Genomic DNA, 20,529 nt, shown 5'->3' with positions numbered 1-20,529 from the left:
TGCAGCCGACAAATCTGCGGCAACTGTGTGATGCCATCATGTCAATATGGACCAAAATCTCTGAGGAATGCTTCCAGCACCTTGTTGAATCTATGCCACGAAGAATTGAGGCAGTTCTGAAGGCAAAAGGGGTCCAACCCGTTACTAGCATGGTGTACCTAATAAAGTGGCCGGTGAGTGTGTATATATATATATATATATATATATATATATATATATATATATATATATATATATATATATATATATATTAGGGTGCCAAGGAAATGCATGGTAAAAATTAATTAATTTTGTTCCTTTTTGGTCATAGACATTTTATAAATTTTCTTTTTTTAAGATTAGTTATCATTTACTGGTTGCTCAATGGCACATCATATTGCAGTTTTGAATGTTTGTTTAGTATTGTGAATATAGTGTGAATCCTTATGCCAAAAGGAACAAATCTGAGGGGTAAGATTAACAATTTGCAAAGTTTATTTTTCCTTGGCACCCTAATATACATATACAGTACATATATATATATATACATATATATATATATATATATATATATATACACATACATACACACACACTTTTTTTTGCCTAAAATACAAAGGAAATATCTCATCTTTAACCTCAGATCCTTTAGAGATCATTTCTTCTTGAACTTGCTTAACTGTTCACAATAACAATAATGTTGACAATTTTGATCAGTGGTGTCTGAACTTTTACATGCCACTATATATCACCCCGCCCACACCACTGATTGTCAGCTTTGTGTATAATACACATTAATAAAAAGCTGGAAATCAGTGATGGAGGTGTGATTACACAGAGCAGTTGACTAGGAGGCACGAGGCAGCTAGTCCTGAAGTGATAATCTCCTGCTGATGAAAAACACTAATTTTATTGAAACAGTAACACACAACCTAGTAAGTGACACATTGCTGGAATCAGGGTTTTTGCCCCTACATCATGCTACTCTCAGATTACAGAGCAAAACCTGATGACAGATTACCTTTAATGAGCTGTTGTCAAAGAGAAGCCACTCAATGGGTGCAGTTGGCACTACAGGAGGAGAGTATACACTGTTTTAATTTTAATTTAGATCCTAAATTCATCAAGTAGGGATTATCTATCCAGTACTGGACATCCCCATTAATAGCTAAACAAAGAATAGGAAATTGGGTTAAAGCTACACAGCTCCAAGCAACAAGATAACAAATTACTTTAAGTTGCTGCACAGCCCAAACCATTTTTTGTGTTAAAGAGGTTGTCCACTATTGATTTGAATAGGAAGCGGATGTGTAGTACCCTGTGGCGACCACTACCAGAAGACAGAGCAGCTCTGCCAGAAGGCAATATTGGCCACCGGCGGCTGCCCCTGAAATCGGTAATAGGTGAACGGCGGATACCCCGACCGATCAGACACGGATAGGTCATCAATGGTCATCAGTGGACAACCTGTTTAGAGAAAAGCAATGTAGGGCTGGCTGAACAGGGGGAGAGCCCATTTTTTTATATTTAAACAGTATTAAAAATTATAGCAGACATGTAGGCATGGTGACCAAAGCATTTCATATGTCAGATGCTCATAAAGATAAAAGTATGGCTGAGGTTTGAAACGTCTAATCACTATGCCTACATGTCTGATTTGTGTTCTTTATGGTTTTTAGTCACTGTTTAAATAAAGCACCAGTCGGCTTTTTATGTTGCAGAGCTGAAGCTACATTCAGTCTTTCTCTTCAAAGTTATCACTGTTAGGAAGTGCAGTCTGTGCCTGGGGACTGGAGCCATCCATCTGGTGAGCTGGCAAAACTCGTGTTCCTTTGTAAGCTGTCATACACAGTTGCGTTTCTCAGTTTTTTGTTGGCTGATCTGCTGCGAAATGTGCAATAACGCTTAGTGATACCACCATTATTGTACGCCCAGTAACATATTCCCTTAAAAGACTAAAAACACTCACCTGCAATTGTATTCAAAGTCACTTTAAATTATACCATTCATGTTAAGTCAGCTCTCCGAGCCTTAGCTGCCTGGATAACTTGTTTTGAGCATTAATGACATGGTTTACCAACGTGCTGCTCAATGTCTTCAATTACAACAAATAAAAGTTTATGAGTAGCTAACGTGAGTTCTTGCCAAGGTAAGCCCTGTTTCGACTAGAGACTTCTTAAACCCCACCATACATTTCGGATAGATGTTAGTCAAACAATGGTTATAGGCAGAGACATGTCAATCCAGGGCAGCGAGGGGGGAAAAGCTACCATGGAGCACCCTGTCCAACAAGTCTCCACCACAACTTGGTTCCAAGCAACTTTTACAGTATGTTTTTCCCTGAAAAGCGTTTCAAAGTCAAATATACCTGGCCAGATATCATACGGCCAGTGACTAACACATGCTGCCCAGGGATTGGACAGCATGTATCAGCAGTCAGGTTCACTTTAACCCTTTCACCCCCCAAATCTGTTTTCACATTCACGACCAGGCCAAAGTTTACAATTATGACCTGTATCACTATAGGTGGAAATAACTCTGGAACGCTTCAACGGATCCCACTGATTCTGAGACTGTTCATTCGTGACATATTGTACTTCATGATAGTGGTAAAATTTTGAGAAAATTTAGCAATTTTCAAACTTTTAATTCTTGTGCCCTTAAACCATAGTTATGTAACACAAAATAGTTAATAAATCACATTTCCAGGACCGACTATCCCCACTTGAGACACGCACAGAGAGGAGGTAACAACAAGCTTAGGAAGCTGACGGTCCACTGAGGGACAAGGCCAGGTGACCTGATGGTCATAACCTGGCTTCTCAGAACATCTTAATGGAGCCAGGTGACTGGTGGGTCCCAATCCTGGCTTTTCAAAATGTATCCTTGGGGCTTAGGTGACCGGTGAGTCCAAATCCTGGCTTCCCCAAACAAATCTATGGGTGCGGTGATGTTCAATGGAGCAGATCTGTATTCTGTGAGGTAGAAAAAGTTCTGAAATTATTCTTCTTAGTATGATTTTTTTTATGACAAAAACTTGGCATTGTAACAGGAGTGTGTAGACGTTTTATATCCACTATATACGGTGACATTAGAAGTCTTTACATTTTTAAGAATTACAAATTTAAGGGTGACACTAAAAGAAACATTTTGATGCTTATTCGTCACCACCTGCCTGTCTCAACTGTGGTAGACTGGCTCACTCACATGTACACAGAGATAAACACAGGAACACTGTCTCTTTAAGATCTTCACTGGTTTATTATATATGTGGCATAAACCATAGTGAAGTAAAAATAAACATGGCCCTCTGGGCAAAAACAGGAAAACAAAACAAAGTGGTAGCACAAAGCACATCCCTTGTGGTAGCGGGGATCCGCCTGCTAAGGGTTAGGAAACTGCACAGTTCAGGTTAGCACAAACACGAGCACCTTTCTGGAGTTAGCCTCTCCAGACACACTGAACACTGAATGCCTCAGGAGGCCAACTATTTAAACCCCAGACCCCAGCCTGGGGTGACAATAAGGTGGACAACCTACCGTCCACTCTATGGTTGACCACAAAAAGCCAGCCCATAAAATTGCCGATTATCCCCTTCCAACACATAGTGTACTGGAGCAAACTTCTGGATTTCAATTCACTGAAACTAATAGCCTCACTGAATCGTATCTCCCCTCCAGCACTTTGCCCGTGATTTTGTCACACAACTTACTGATTCCATTATGGCACACCAAAAATGTCCAAAATTGCCAGCTCACCCAACCAATGGCTGCAGTGGTGACCAACCTTAGCCAGTGAGTTGGCATTTTCTCTCATTTCCAGTGTGTTGAGATGAGACCAGCAATATGAAATCAGCAGAAAATAATTAAGCATAATTTTGGTAGGTGTCTAAGGCTATTTAAAAGTCTTCTTCATCTACTGGAGAGCCTTTTTAATGTTCGTTTGAATGTTCATTTTAATGTTCATTTGAATAACGTTTAATACAATTTGTAAGGCAAAACCTAATTTCCAGACCTATGGAAGTCTGCAGCTGCTGAATTTGTGCAGATATACAGACTAGCAGGACACACCTAGCCTTTATAACTTGTATACTTAGAAGTAATGTACTCATTAAAATGAACTCCAGACAAAACTGTAAAATGAATGGCAGAGCAGGTGAAAAGCTGCCGGATTTTCAGTAGATTTAGAAGATTCACTTTTCAGCTGTTCTACCTGCCAGTAAGCCTCTTAGACACTAATCAAAATGTAGACAACAGGCTAATGCCCCAGGTTTTTTTTACAAGCAAGGATACAAAATCCTTTTTGATTGGCCTGGAAATGTCATCTATGAGAGCAGAGCACCTGCACCAAACAGGACTGCCTTATTTCCCTATCATTAGCCTGCCAGCCTGCACCACCGGCCAGCAGCTGACTCTGTGGCTCCAGCCAAGGGACCTGTGTTTAAGTGCAGATTTCTTAGGAGTACAACTTGCTCCAGATTGCGAGATCGCTAAGCATGTCAACCAGACATGGTATGTGGAGCAATGAGCCGCCCAAATACTTTCATGGGAACAGTGCAATTCTTTATGCTGTAAGGAAACAGAACTCGCTGAGGGTCCCAGTGATACAATGGTCTATGATCAGCCTCATCAACAGAGGACGGTTCTAACAAAAAGGACTGAACAAAGTGGCCCACAGCTTATTATTCTTACCTCTACACACTGGACCAAGAACTCAAAAACAATTCTTGACTATTTTCGCTGATTCTCATTGAAGCTTTAGAAATACTGCACAATGAATGGCACTGAAGCTCCATAAAACGTGCAGAAAAGATGCGTGTGAAGAGCCTTGTAAGCAGTGAACCAATGCTGGCAACCAGAAAATCAGAGCCGCTCTTTTAATGAGGAAAAGAAGTGCAAATGATGCTTGTTCTAATGTCTCTGGGAAACAGAAGGAACCAGCTTCTAAGTAAACACTTAGCAGATTTCAGTGAAAGAATCTGGCTGCTTAATGTGCTGAACAAGGTTTATGTCAAGAAGAGTAAGGTACACCGTCTGTCTCATTATCATATTGGTAACAGAATGTACCAAAAGTATGTTCTGCATTTATAATCTCATGACTCCTTCAAATGAGCTTGTCCTGGTTTCCTCTCTACTTCATGTGCTTGGTTCATTGACAGTAAGAACCTTAAAGGGGTTTTCCAATGACTAAAATACATTTTAATCAATAGATCTTGAAATATTAATATGTTCCATAACTGGATGTGTTTGAAAAAATTGATTCTGTGCTAAGATAATCTTATAAATGTGGAAAATGAGAAAAACCAGCACCAAACAACTTAAAACATACCTTTTCAAGCTTAGGCTAGTCTCACACTTGCAGTCGGGAGGGCTGCGGATGGCAGCGTACTTCCTCCCTTCTTCCTCCTTGAAGCCCCGCCTACTTCTCCATGCGTCCTGCGTTGCCCTGGGTACCTATCAGGACGCATGGAGAAATAGGCGGAGCATAGGTGGGGCTTCAAGGAGGAAGAAGGGAGGAAGTACGCTGCCATCCGCAGCCCTCCCTACCGCAAATGTGAAACTAGCCTTACTCGGCGGACCAGCAGTGTATGGCTTGCAAAATCCCAGATGCAACACATGAAACGATCATCGTCATACAAAGTCCAAGGAGGAAAAAATAGGTATCACTCCATGATGCCGTAAAACAATCCTTTCTTTATTCAATGCAAGTAGTGCATGGATGCAGGGGAGTAGGTGCAGGGAAGGACGACGGCCATTTCACGTCAATCAAATGCTTTAGCGGGTCCAGTTGAAGCGTCTGATTGACGCAAAACAGCCATCGTCCTTCTCTGCACCTACTCTTTTGCATCCATGCACTACTTGAATTGAACAAAGAAAGGATTGTTTTACTGCATCACGGAGTGCCACCTATTTTGTCCTCTTTGGCCTAATCTTATAAATGTGCCGCCAGGCTATGTACTGTGTTACTTGCGGTGTCCAATCATGTGGCGCTGCAGGGCATAGTCACGCATATCTAGCTCCTCGCCAGGGAAGGAAGCATAAGTGAATATAATGGTGACACTGTAGGGACACTCTGCTGCTTCTACATCTAAAGTAACACATTTCCCAGCCTGTTTGTTTTATCACAGGGGCGTACATACCAGGTTCACGGGTTTACCACAACAGAGAGGAGCCAGAAGAATGCAGTGTCTGATTTCTCCAACTCCTGCACTGTTTAGAAGCACTTCACCTTCAAATTAAACGGTGCATGTTTATTTTAGCAGTGCAGGGGTTAATCTGCTCAGTTGGAAAGCTCTAGGAAGCTTTCCTGCTTTAATGCTCTGAGCTGTTCACTGTTGGCCACTTCCTCTCTCCTATATATATATTCTGGGCCTTGACAAGCACTCATTGCCAGAGATAGATTCATGCTGCATGGTAAGGAGATGGTGGTTTGTTGTTGTTGTTTGAGAAGGCGTTTGGTGGATTTATCTGAGACTGTTGCTAGGTTTTGGTTGTGTAGTAATTCCCTTCCTTCTCATACTTTGGTTTTACCCCATCCACCACTCCCCGGTGTTTACCTCTGCTGTTTGTGTGAGTATATTTGTATGATTGGGATTTTCCTTCATTCCTGTTTGTATTACCTTGCTAGTCTGGTTGGTGTTTTACAGTACACTACTACTCCCCTCTTTTCTGGGTGAGGGAAGGGTATAGACTGAGGGCAGATTCAGGAGCTAAGGCAAGGTAAGTGGCTCTGGCATCTTCACCATCAGAAGTAATCTTGGGAACAGGACGAGCTAGGGCGCCCCTAGCATTAGGGATAGGGAAGGAGCCCTTGGTACCGAGGCATCTGACAACAGAATCGTGACACCAGGGGCATATTTAAAAGATTATCTCAGCATAGGAATACTTCTAAAAAAACAACCACTAAAACAATAAATTGTGGAACGTATTACTATTCTAAATCCTATTCATTATAATGTACTTTGTTTGGGACAACCCCTTTAAAAATACAGTCAAGTGAGACAGCAAAGACACCGCACACTTCAGAAAGGGGTAACATCCTATTGAAATCATACGGCAAATTTATTTCAGCAATTCTCCTGCCCAGCTGCGGTCCCAGCCGTCCGCTATTATGCAGGTTTGATGAGTTGTGCATTTCCTTTATTGTCTACCAGACACAACACCATACATATGATAGAGGCTGCAACTATGGCACTGTGGCTGGTGAACAATGAAGGAGCCTCAGGGTGATTGTCAAAAGTGACAAAAGTTGAAACCCCAGTGATTCGATATTGATTGTTGTCTCTCCAAAGAATAAGCCCTGAATATACAAATCTTGGAGTACCTCTGTAAAGTGGAAGTGAAACTTTTTTTAGTGTTTGCTTCTGATAATAGTTGGGAATTACTGTTTTGTGTGCATTACAGATGTGGAATAACTATTCCAGAGGCTAAATGTCAAGCGGATTTACTATTTAAAATGTTGAGTGCCACATTTATTGAGTGATGTAGGCATGTTTTGTGACACAGGGGCATGGCTTAGCAGTAAGCAGGATTACCCTAAAGTGCTCAGACTTTCACATTGCAAAACATGGACGTCTGAGTGATGTGGGAGCTTTACAGTCCATCAGCAGCTGATTGGCTGCAGCACTCTCGTGGTATAATAATGTTATGCAAGTGCTGGGAGACCCAACGCCAACATTGCTGTAACAGAGAACTCTTAAGTGAGCATATGGTTTTTTTCTATTTTACATGGTAGACTACAGCCTTTAAGAATGACTTGTCCAAGTAGTGGACAACTCCTTGAAGATGTTCCAACATGCGTCGTAATGTCAGTAAAAAATGGTCTACAACTGAGACTACCAGCAGATTGTGAAAGACAAAAGTGTCCAAGCAAGTCATAAAGAGAACGGATAAACTGCCTATATACAGGATTAATATATCTGCTCCATTGTGCCTCAGCATCGGCAGAGGCTACAGAACTTGGAGGATCTCCAACATCCTGCCTACATTTTCAGTCACTCCACCTGCTAACATAGAACCAAATATCTGAAATGTTGGCTTTCTAAGGGGGAGGGTGCTTCTGTTTTATGTAAAGAAGTTTATTTCTTGCATAATAAAAAACTTCTTCAATTTTCTTACATACTTCTTCATTTTTATTTCTCACAGTTTTCTAGACTTCTGCGTGCTTATAGTAAAAGGGGTCGTGTCCAACTGATGCACGCACTGTGCCCCTCACGGGTCTCCGATTATCTCTTGCTGTCATAATAAACTCTTGCTTAACTTGTCCATGCCCTGGCATCACCATTGCATATAGTCTATAGCAGGTACTCTATGTCAGAGGAGTGTATTTGCATTGTAGATGCTGAGGACCACACTGGTATGGGCCACTATGTGGACATTGTCCAGTGAGGTATGAAGGCCATATAACCGCCTCCATGGATGACTAAACTCATGGGGACACACTGGCCGGCAGTGCCAATGTGTGGACCAGCTTGCCACATATGCCTTTCTACATCTTCCAAACTCTGGCAAGCAGGGAACTGTTGAGTATTTTCGGTAATACATAGCATCTGGTTCTGTTCGCAAGACGTGTTTAGTGCGGCTCTCATGCTGGTGGTGTTGCCCAGTTTTTGTTCTACATTACAGCATATTTTCATGTAGACATGGCTGTATGTGGTTTCTTAGTGTCATTCTGGAGATTTTCATATGAGTCTGCATTGTGCCACATCCTGTAAGTGTAGATTTAAGGAAGCTGTGGTCAGCGCGCTTGACGCGCTTCCTGTTTGTGTGCAGGCACCTATATACCCGTGTACATTAGTATTGCAGATGTCCGATATTGCCAAGTGGTGCACAAATATAACGTCTGCATCCGAGCATTACTGTTTCATTCTTTCCTGAAAACCTCAAAGTGTTAATTGTCCTAATAGTCTGGCGATATCTCAGACACAACGTGGTCACTTTTACAATAATGGGAATATTTTAATGACTGATTACAAAGGTTATTTTACCATGAAAACCCCCTGTGTAAGTGCAGCTGTCACAGAGATCAGACATCTTCAGAGATCTTGTCCGTCCGCACATGTGCAGTAACCACAGCAGGCAACATGGAGTATTATACGGCAGCCATTCAGATGAAAGCCTGACCATGTGGAAGCATAGGCCATGTCCAGAAAGTCATACTCAAAATGTTATCAGTTGTGTCTGCAGATTACAGATAGCTCCATGTGCTCGTGTGCAGACATGTGGAGAAGCTGTATTTACATTGCATGCATTATTCTGGTCCTTAAAATGGACAGCAAACCCACAAAAAGAGGAATGAAAAATCCTCCAAAAACTCAAGAATTAATACAGCAAAAAAAGGGCAGCAGTGCTTTCCTGCCCAGGTCTCCGAACTAATGCAGCAAACCCTTGGAGTAAAGCTTGCGACAAGACAGGTGCAAAGTACTGAGACAACCTACCAATTCATGGAGGGGGCGATTGCTCAGTATTTGATTGCACAGAAGCGGCTTGTATGGGGCGCTAGTCACACACAGGTAATGCACAGTGTCTGGTATACAGCCTATTAGTGACGCCCATCCTAGTAGATTAGGTGGACTGCCCAGCACTATCCAAGTGCATCCCATGAGAACAGACACCCTAGTTTACAAGGCCTAAAATGGCTTTTCTGCACTCTGAAAAATGAAGTGTAAAAAAATCATAATATATGAGGTATTGGTTGATATTTTGGCCAAGATATACAAACTTGCAAGGGTCCTCACACTTGTGAGTCTTATGACTAGGAGGATTTTTTTATTCCTCTTTTTGTGGCTTTGCTTTTAATTTTAGTGACAGGACTCGCGAGTGCCAAAAGCTTTTTTTATTAATGTTAACTAAATCATATCAGGCTACAAACTGTCATGTTAGACCATCAAACAAGGAGTGTCGATAAAAGCACATGAACATCTCATTCTGAAGGCAAAATTATGGGTTTCTAGTAGAAACCCTCCGAACAGCTTCCTGCTCATAGCTGCGGTCTGCAGGCTTCAGCTAGTCTCTATATTATTGGCATCTCAAACAGAACGTAAACCACAGCCGTCTCCGATTCTGAACACGAGCTAGCGAGCACTTACACAAGAATGTAGATGGCCAAATATACAGAGTATTTCATATTGGGCATGAAATATTCGAGTCATGAAAACCAGAGGTGAGTCACAAGAGACCACTTCCCCTGCCTGGATGAAGACAGCTTCCATCCCAATGTGACTAATAGCAGATTTATGTGCTGATAATGGAGCGTATCACTTACCCTGACAAGCTTTCTGACTTCCTTCTAAAAATGGTCAGAATTAGATCGCCACATGCAAAACCCAATTACAGCCTGTAGGTACAAAAAGCAAGAGCTATAAGATGGAACACTGTGTGACACACAAGCGCTCATATCACCCCTGTGCTACAGTTATATACCGTACATCAGATCTTTCCATCTACTACACGTTAGGCTCCACAGGAATATAAGACGGGCACTTATAACTATGTCTATTGTAGGCTCAGTGTTACGACTTTGTTGTGGGGTGTCCTGGGATCAGGGGCTCCTTCCCTGTCCCTAATGCTAGAGGTGCCCAAGCTGGCCCTGTTTCCTGGATTACTTCTGATGGTGAAGATGCTGGGCCGCAAACCTTGCCTTAGCTCCTGAAACCGCCCTCAGTCTGTACGCTTCCCCCATCCAGGGAAGAGGGGAGTAGCAGTATATTGTAATGCACCAACCAGACTAACATAACCTGAACAGGGGTAACGAAAAATACCAAACATACAAATATACACACACAACTAACAGAGGGATGATCAGGGAGTGGAGGATGGGGTTAAACTAAAGTAGGAGAAAATAAAAGGAATATCACACACTCAAAACCTAGCAACAGTCACAGATAAACCCACCAATCACCTACTCCTATAATAACCAACAACAACCTCCAGTTATGCAGCATAAGGTGTCTCTGACAATGAGTGCTAGCAAGGGCCCAGTTTATATAGGAGATGGGAGTGGCTAACAGTGCACAGCTGAGAGCCCCTGGAGCTCTCACGTGAGCAGATTAAACTCTTCACGGCTAAAAGAAATTTACAACATTTAATATGAAGGTGAAGTGCAGGAGTAGGAGAAATCAGACGCTGCAGTCTTCCGGCTACTCTCTGCCGCGGTAAACTTGTGACATGCAGCTTTCATTGTGCAACACATCTTGAACAACCTATGCTCTTAGAGGGGTTATACAGAATGTCTAAAAGAGAGCTGGTAAAGGCATAAAGGGGGCTACTGCACCCACTTAACATTGCTAGGGTTCTTCAATGCTGTTCCATACTACAGCAATGAGTGACAAGCAAAGTATGCACCAATAGCTGCATAAATTGAAGAGGCTACAATATTAGTTGCTTATTAAAGGGGTATTGTCAAGTTGGAAGTCATCACCTATCCATGGAAGAGATAACTTCCCAACTTTTATAGATCCAACCGCTGGGACCACCACTGATCCAGAGAACTGGGGTTCTAAAGAGTCCCTTGTGAATGCAGTGATGGGCAATCATGCGCTCTGTCGTTCCATTCATTCATAATGGGATCGCCAGAGATATCAACACAATACACTCACATAAAAATGAATAACGCAGTAGTGTGCATGATGGACAGGCGCTATATTCATACGGGGCTCATCAGAGCCCAGGTTCTTGGGATTGGTGGGGGTCCAAAAGGTCAGGAGGTTATCCCCTATTCCCTCAATAGATAGATGATAACTTTGAAACTTCAGAATACCCTTTTGAGTGCCTTTTACACAGGACAATGATCGCCGAAATGATCGTTCCTGATCAATGTCCAGAGTAAACAAGTTCCCCCAATCATCTTTCAACCTGAACTACAAATCATAGTTGTTTGGCAGCATATGCAGCAGTGTAAACAGGTGGGCAGCCTATAATGTAAATGTGTTAAAAGGAATGATCATTCATTTACATTGTCGTTACCTCACGTCCCCCTGTTTACATGGGTGGATGTACTGACTGGAAAGGATAATTCTTAGTTCTACATAAAAATGCAAGACAGTCCCCAACAGTGAAATAAACCATTTTATGTCTGTAATAGGCCTACAAACTATATATTTAGAGGAAGGGGTGTATTATCAGTACATCCAGAAAATTCCCTGGACCCCAGAAACCCGACTTAGGACTTTCAGAAATTATCCATAAAAAAGTTTACATGCACATTACTGCACCTAGATATTTAATAAGACACTTCTAATATACACCCATATGGTCTAGCCTATAGTACTGTGACAGCGTTCCTGGTGAAGTGCTAGAGGTGAGATACGCGTCACTGCACATGATAATGTCAGTGATATAAAACCAGAGTCGCTTCCTCCAGCATACTACGTACTGAGAGGAAGAAATGAGAGTTAGATTATGGGCTGGTTCTATTGGACCTCCCTAGAGCGGGTGGGACGGGGACCACCGTATCTCCACATGCAGAGTCCTGACAGGACCTGTAGGATGTCAAGATCATGTGATCAGTCAATGATGGAGGAGTCACAAGGTCTTTGCTTAAATGGCTGAAGGCCAGAGCTTTCAGTGTTCAGTATGTGCCTGGAGAGGGAGCACTCCAGGAAAGTGTGGATGAGACTTGTAAAGCTGAACAGTGTGTGTTCTGCCAGCCGTGATCTACAGGAGCCTATTTCTATACTATTCGGACTCTTGGCGTACCATAGCCCCTCAACACAACCCCTAGGCATCTCTGCCTTCCTTTGATCAATAAGGTTACTGATGAAGGCCACATAGGCCGAAACGTTTAATTTCTCCTTTGCCAAAATAAAAGGAGATTCACCTTAAGTTGAGTGCCAGGTTTTATTTATTGTTACACGGTGTGGGAACCTACCTTGGCACATTCACGGTGGTGCATACGTGATTTATTTACAACACACAAAGAGGTCGCTTCCAGAGGGAATAAGAATACTTACAGTGGGGGAAATAAGTATGGTATTTGATCCCTTGCTGATTTTGTAAGTTTTCCCACTGACAAAGACATGAACAGTCTATAATTTTAAGGGTAGGTTAATTTCAACATTGAGAGATAGAATATCAAAAATAGAATCCAGAAATTCACATTGCATAAACTATATACAGTTGTACTCAAAAGTTTACATACCCCGGAAGAATTTTTGCTTTCTTGGCCTTTTTTCAGAGAATATGAAAGATAACACCAAAACTTTTTCTCCACTCAAGGTTAGTGGTTGGGTGAAGCCATTTATTGTCAAACTACGGTGTTTTCTCTTTTTAAATCTTAATGACAACCCAAAACATCCGAATGACCCTGATCAAAAATTTACATACCCTGGTGATTTTGGCCTGAACACATGCACAGAAGTTGACACAAATGGGTTTTACTGGCTACTAAAGTTAACATCCTCACATGTGACATGTTTACTTGTAATCAGTGTGTGCATAAAAGCTGAGTGAGTTTCTGGGATCCAGACAGACTCTTGCATCTTTCATCCAGACACTGATGTTTCTGGATTGTGAGTCATAGGTAAAGCAAAATAATTGTCAGTGGTTCTACGGGAAAAGGTAGTTAAACTGTATTAAACAGGAAAGGGATACAAAAAGATATTGTCACGAAGTGACTGTCCTAGCGTGACACGACCCGACAAGAGGTCAGTCACAAAACAGCAGAACACACAAGGGTACGAACTAGAAAAAATGCGGCAGCACTCACCAGCTTCGGTGTGGTCTGAGTCCTTTATTGAGACATGTGAAACATCACCATTATCTTCACGGCATGGGGGAGTGTGAAAAGGGAGGAGGTGAGCAGGGATCGACGACGGCCGTTTCGCGCCAACAACAGCGCTTCCACATTTCGCAATGTATTACTAGGAATGTTAGCTGCCGGGAGCATCGGTGACGCTGCGCAGGACGCCGGTTGGTGAGAATATTGTGATTTTTTTTTTTTTTTAATTACTTTTAACCTGGTTTGTGTTGTGTATGCGTTTTCATAGTGGAAAACCGCTGCAAAGACGCATACACAACAGGTGCACATAGCCTCGACGGGTCCGTCAGAAAGACAGGCCCAGTGCACCCGTCACATACGCTTTGACACACGTCCGTCGCTAAGTCTCGGTGACGCAGCAGGACGGGAGAGTCCCGACGGAAGTGTGAAAGAGGCCTAAGCGGGCGCTCCTGTGTATGGGGTGAGTCGGCTGAGATGACAGTCAGCTGGAGTATCAATGGGCCGACAGCCATCTAATAATACATATTTGGTAGTCTTCAGGTTCATCTTCTTATCCCAAGAGGTGGTGTTTGGGGGATTATGACTTTGCCAAGAGCCAAACTGAGTAGGCCAAGAGAATGTCTGAGATTGCTAGTGACTGCGATTCTGGTAGAACGGTGTCTTAGACAATGGACACAAACGAAGCTTTGCAGTTTTTAGACATTTCGTACATTAATGAGTCTGACAGGCTGGTTTAGAAATCACTGATCGGGAATACACAGAAAAGAATTTTACAAAGCAGACATGAGATCAGCAGCCGTAATGAGGATTATGAAGTATAATATATTTCTGTGCTCTAGTCAATTGACTTTGCTTTTTCTGTTTCCAGACCTAAGCCTTGTAATTCTGTCTGGCTGGATCAGGGAAATCTCCAGGCATGAGTTCCCAAGCATAAAAGTGAACGCGCCCAAATACTTTTATGGAAAAGACTGTAGATGATAAATGCACACTTAATTTAGTCCCAAAAGTGTGCAAAGCAGGCATTATGCTTAACAATAAGCCCAAGGTGTGTGGCTGTATAGGTGACTACAAGCCTCGGGCTTTGCCTTCCGCACAATGCTGCTTGGAATTCATTCTCCGATTATTGAGACTAAATGGAGTGTGCACATGGCTTTGGGATTACCCAGCGCCTGCTATTCTTTTCGGTTCTTGCAGACGATCAATTACATGAAAAGGAGAATATCAGAAAGCAAACATGCTGCTATTTGCTTCTACATTACAGGCCTGTCCTTCATTGTATAGTACTCATGTCAGAGTCACGCATGTCAATGCAACGAGGGCTCGGGAAATCTGGAATGGACAAATTCAGGGACCATTTTTCACTACATAAATGCATATATTTGGGAATAAAAAACGATAATGTTTTCTGCCACTCCTGTGAGTGTTCTGTTTTCTGCTCTTATCACACAATTGCAGAGATATTCGCCTTTTTATTTAGAGCTGATTCTTATAGTCTTTTCCAAAGGGGGTTGGCGCACTGGATTCTCGGGGGGCTGCGCTGCGTTGTTCCCTGTGAGCGGGGCGTAAACTTTAGCACAGAATAAAAAAGCCATGGGACAAATTCATCATTCGTAGGGATTATTGTCTCGTGGTATTCGCTGATGTTTTCTAGCGCCAAATTCAGCAACGTGGCACATGAGGTTCATGAATTTGGCACAGAGAAAAAAATGGTCTTTTTAATTATTTTTTTGCAACTTATTAGTGTAAAAAGCTCTACGCTTTGCAACATTGTCGCCAAAAAATTGCTGACTTGCTTAGTAACCCCCAGGATAGGATTGGAGTATATTGCCGACAAATATTGCCACTTTTTGAAAAATAACACAACAAACTGCTTTGGTAGGAAATCAGAGCAGTACAAAGTGACTGATAGGGTGAAGTGAAATAAAATTCATTCTTTATTAAATACCAAACATTTTAATTCAAATACAATTAAAAAGACGAGAAAGGGGAATGAAACCTCCAATATAATTCCAGGGAAAAGGCACACAGCAAATCACCAATAATGAAAAACTCCTGCACTATAAACCAAAAGGTGATTGGATATACACTCACCGGCCACTTTATTAGGTACACCATGCTAGTAACGGGTTGGACCCCCTTTTGCCTTCAGAACTGCCTCAATTCTTCGTGGCATAGATTCAACAAGGTGCTGGAAGCATTCCTCAGAGATTTTGGTCCATATTGACATGATGGCATCACACAGTTGCCGCAGATTTGTCGGCTGCACATCACAAAGATGCTCCATACAAGGCAGGATGGATCCATGCTTTCATATTGTTTTCGCCAAATTCTGACCCTACCATCCGAATGTCGCAGCAGAAATCGAGACTCATCAGACCAAGCAACGTTTTTCCAATCTTCTACTGTCCAATTTCGATGAGCTTGTGCAAATTGTAGCCTCAGTTTCCTGTTCTTAGCTGAAAGGAGTGGTACCCGGTGTGGTCTTCTGCTGCTGTAGCCCATCTGCCTCAAAGTTCGACGCACTGTGCGTTCAGAGATGCTCTTAGGCCTACCTTGGTTGTAACGGGTGGCGATTTGAGTCACTGTTGCCTTTCTATCAGCTCGAACCAGTCTGCCCATTCTCCTCTGACCTCTGGCATCAACAAGGCATTTCCGCCCACAGAACTGCCACTCACTGGATTTTTTTTCTTTTTCGGACCATTCTCTGTAAACCCTAGAGATGGTTGTGCGTGAAAATCCCAGTAGATCAGCAGTTTCTGAAATACTCAGACCAGCCCTTCTGGCACCAACAACCATGCCACGTTCAAAGGCACTCAAATCACCTTTCTTCCCCATACTGATGCTCGGTTTGAACTGCAGGAGATTGTCTTGACCATGTCTACATGCCTAAATGCACTGAGTTGCCGCCATGTGATTGGCTGATTAGAAATTAAGTGTTAACAAGAAGTTGGACAGGTGTACCTAATAAAGTGGCCAGTGAGTGTATATAGCCTGCTGATAGGAGGACTGAATGTAAAAAGTGAATGCCTCATGAGATACTTAAAGAGGTCCAAATGTATAATGGAGGAGTAATCCTCATGACTGCATGTCCAAATACCTCCTATTGCGGCCAAATCCATGGGAACAATGTACAGCAAACACAACAAAAGAAAAAAAGAAGAAAACTCCTATTAGTAAGTTATACCTGGAGTAGGTACTGTTGGATGCAGTGGTATAGTGCGGTAAGGAAAGGGTGCTGTAACCGACCCAAGAAGAAGCGCATCAGTGAAACGGCGCTCGTTGGGCGCAGGGTCGGTTACAGCACCCTTTCCTTACCGCACTATACCACTGCATCCAACAATGCAGTGGTATAGAATTCAATAATCCAATAGAATTAAAAAAAAGGAAAAAAGGCAAATGAAAAGGTGAATTTGGTGAAAACAAAAAAGACACACAACACAAAAAAGAGCCAAAAAAAAGAGCGCAAATGCAATAATGCCTCGGAACCCAAATCTCTGGAACAATATGGAAGAACTCAAAAACACATCAAGAAACAGGAGATCAGAGGGGTTAAAATAAAGGAAAAAGCTTTTGACCTAATAATGACAGCTCCTCTTTAAATGCTCTCACCAGTGGGTTTCCATATTGTCGATACATTTTAAGGAAAATTTTAGGGTCTATCACCACCATACAGGATAGGCTATCTATATTACAGGGGTTGTCCCATCTGGGACATTGACAGGGTATGCCATAAATGTTGGATGGATGAATGCAGGTCCCATAATATAGAGAAATGATAGAAAAGACGACAGGTGGGTGCCACTAGTTTAACCTGTTTTTGCAATTTTAAGTTTAAGGCTTATAGATGGAGACAAGATGTTCTTTTACACGTCTAATGTCATCATTATGTTGTACTTACACATTTTTGAATTTAGAAACCACATTTTTCTTCGTCTGAATAGACCTGCATATAAGATGTTGAGAATCGTAATAGCTTTCCATCAATCTCCATTGTGGTGTATCTGGATGGTAACTGACATGTACAAGCTCATGTGTCCTTAGTAATTACTGTGCTCAACACCTTTACCATTGTGTAATCGGGAACAGCAGAGACATGGCCCCTCAGTAATTAAGACTAACAGAAAAGACTATCTTTGTTGCCCATAGCAACTGAGCAAAGCTCAACTATCACTTCTTTCCAGATTATGAAGTTAAAGCTGCCCTCTTGTGGTTGCTATGAGTAACAAAGACAGTCAACAATCAACTTTGCTAAGACATTATACAAGGCCTGATTTGGAGAACTTCTAGTGATAGGTTTCCGTTTTATTTATTTGCACTTTCAGGATTCTATTATATTTTAAATGGATTTTCTGGGACATCAAATAGGTTGTACCATCTGAGATCTAGTGTTGTGATAAAGGTCTGCAGTCACTCTATGTGACTGCAGACTTCTGAATCCTTACAGGGCGTGCACCAGACACTGTAAGGATTCTTCGGTGTAGCTGGTGACAGCAGTGGTCATATTTACCACCAATATACGATTTGCATACATGCCGACTAGACATGATCTACCTCGCTCAATACAAATGTACTGAGCGAGGCCAAGCATGTCTAGTAGGAATGTGGCCGGAAGCATGTATATCACATAACTGCAGCCACAAGACAATCCACTCTCGCCAGAAATACTGAAGAATCCTGACAGCGTCTGGTGCGTGTACTTGTAGACCTGTCAGGTTGAGTGAACAGATAAGTTATGCTTGCTCACAACGATGCTCCTCAGCCTGACAGTCCATAAACATGTCTCAAGCATTGCTTCTTCAGGATGCAACACATTTTAGCTCGCTTGAAATACACTAGTCTGAAATACATGAGGGCAGCCATCTTAGATACTTTTCGCAGAACCTCTTTTGGCAGCGTTGTAAAGATTGGGCCAAAATTCCTCAAGAATGATGTGAGAGACTGATAAAGTCATATAGAAAGCAATTACTTTAACCCATTCCTCTCCAAATTAGCAATTTTAATTTTTTATTTTTTTTAAATGACAGATTTTTTATGATTTTGGGTCCTAAAGAATCAGAAACATAATTTGCCAAATTTTTACAAGTATGGATTTTTCAGAAAAGGGTATCCCAATATTCAATTAAAAATGACAATGACATGATTTCCTGTTTTGAAAACATTCATTTTATAAACACAACACAAAAAATTGGACCTAATTATAAAAATTATAAAATCTTAGTTGTTAGAAGCAAAAAATTAGGCGTCCCAAAAAAAGGACATTGGCAGATAAAGGGTTAACACATTGCTGCTAAAGGAGGTGCTGTAAGCTATTGGTTCGGGGGGGGGGGGGGGGGGGGGGCGTGCTTAGTTTTTCATACACTGTTTCTGGATTTTGGCCTAGTTTTTGGTAAATAATGGCACGGTGTAATTGTGTTGTTGATCATCAGAGGTTATTCGGTTATTCGGTACTTCCCTCATTTTAAGACCTTCTAAAGACCCAAAGTTTTAAGTTATGCACTGATATATAAAATCATAGAATTCAAAGAGGGTGTACTTAGTTTTTTTCATAATTGTATTTGAAAATCAGGCTATTGTGACAGAGTCACACACCAATAGAGAACTATGAAGACTCAGGATCAAAAAGTAAGTTTAAAAACCCAATTTTTATTACAAAATATATCTAAAATCACACACAGATAAAAAATACACGTACTGGTGAGACGTTATAATGAACAGATGCAGAGTCAGGAAACAAAAGCTACAGACTAAGAAGACCCCTATACACAATCACCAGCGAGGTGTCAGCTCGCCATAGAACCTAGATAGACATACCGTGTGACCGGCTTACTACCACATATATAAAGTCTACATAAGATATATAACTTAAGATATACTGCAGCGTCCCTGAATATCCCTAGTGGTCAACAGGTGAAAAAATACTAAGTCACGATAAGCAGCAGTAATTACCTGTAGTCATATTGAGTCAGGGGAGAAGGGGTCGTATAGTCTGTGCGCACCTCGACGCGCGTTTCACTGCGACGGCAGCTTCGTCAGGAGGTAAGGTACTGGCGTGGTGAGGATCTATATGTACCGGACATGATGTAAAAATGCACGGCACCTGCGAGATGGCGCATCGCCGCCATGTTGCAGCGTCACCTAGGGGACCGCGCTCACCCTGCGCGTCACCTAGTCACGTGCAGCGATCACATGATCGGGCACGTGACCCAGGCAACATCGCTAGGCCCTGGAGCGCTTCCCCATGGAGACGCAGCAGCGCATGCGCGGCGTGCGCACACAAGTGCCGGTAAGGAATAGTGTGTAGCCCTATACCAAGAAACACATGAACGTGTCACCACCAAACAGGCTGTATTGCCCCCCCAAAAAGATGGTATACCGACTACCCTAGTAGTAAAGAAGCCCATATTCTAGGTGGAATCACATGTGCATACATATGCATAACATCCACATATGTGTAGATCGTACTCAGTCCAAAGGGGATGTTATAAAAATAGACCATATTGCTAACCAACAGAAAAACTGTCATGGGGGTGTAAACCATCATATATCCAATGATACATAAATGTCATGTTTCACATATAGATCACACAGCCCACATACACAGATATAACATATCATTGTAAAATCTGGTATTTCATCCATCCTCCTTCCGATGATCAAAAGCCTCTGAAAGTAGCAGCAATACGGTTAGGGCTTGTGGGGTAGCCAGGAATAGGGTAGACCTTGACCGATAACACCCAAGAGAAGGTTAGAGTGAATTCTAAAAAAAGAATTTAGATTAGACACAGAATATATTTAAATATTGGTGCATCACAGTCGCCCCCATCGCCGTTCCCT

The 20,529-nt window shown here is 42.1% G+C and overlaps 1 protein-coding gene across 4 annotated transcripts in view; it reads right to left on the bottom strand.

Annotated features, from left to right (window-relative positions):
* Positions 1-20,529, bottom strand: part of COA1 (cytochrome c oxidase assembly factor 1) — a 154,151-nt gene that overhangs the window by 90,815 nt on the left and 42,807 nt on the right. For 2 of the 4 annotated variants that reach the window (XM_077269160.1, XM_077269161.1), the window contains exon 3: positions 10,243-10,314. The exons of the other annotated variants lie outside the window; for them this stretch is intronic. The gene's annotated coding sequence lies outside the window, so the exon portion shown is untranslated. The remainder of the gene's footprint in view (positions 1-10,242; positions 10,315-20,529) is intronic. 4 annotated transcript variants of the gene reach the window in all.

The sequence above is a fragment of the Ranitomeya variabilis genome, chromosome 6, assembly GCF_051348905.1.
Source record: "Ranitomeya variabilis isolate aRanVar5 chromosome 6, aRanVar5.hap1, whole genome shotgun sequence".
Lineage (NCBI taxonomy): Eukaryota > Metazoa > Chordata > Amphibia > Anura > Dendrobatidae > Ranitomeya > Ranitomeya variabilis.
This window is presented reverse-complemented; position numbering and strand designations above follow the sequence as displayed.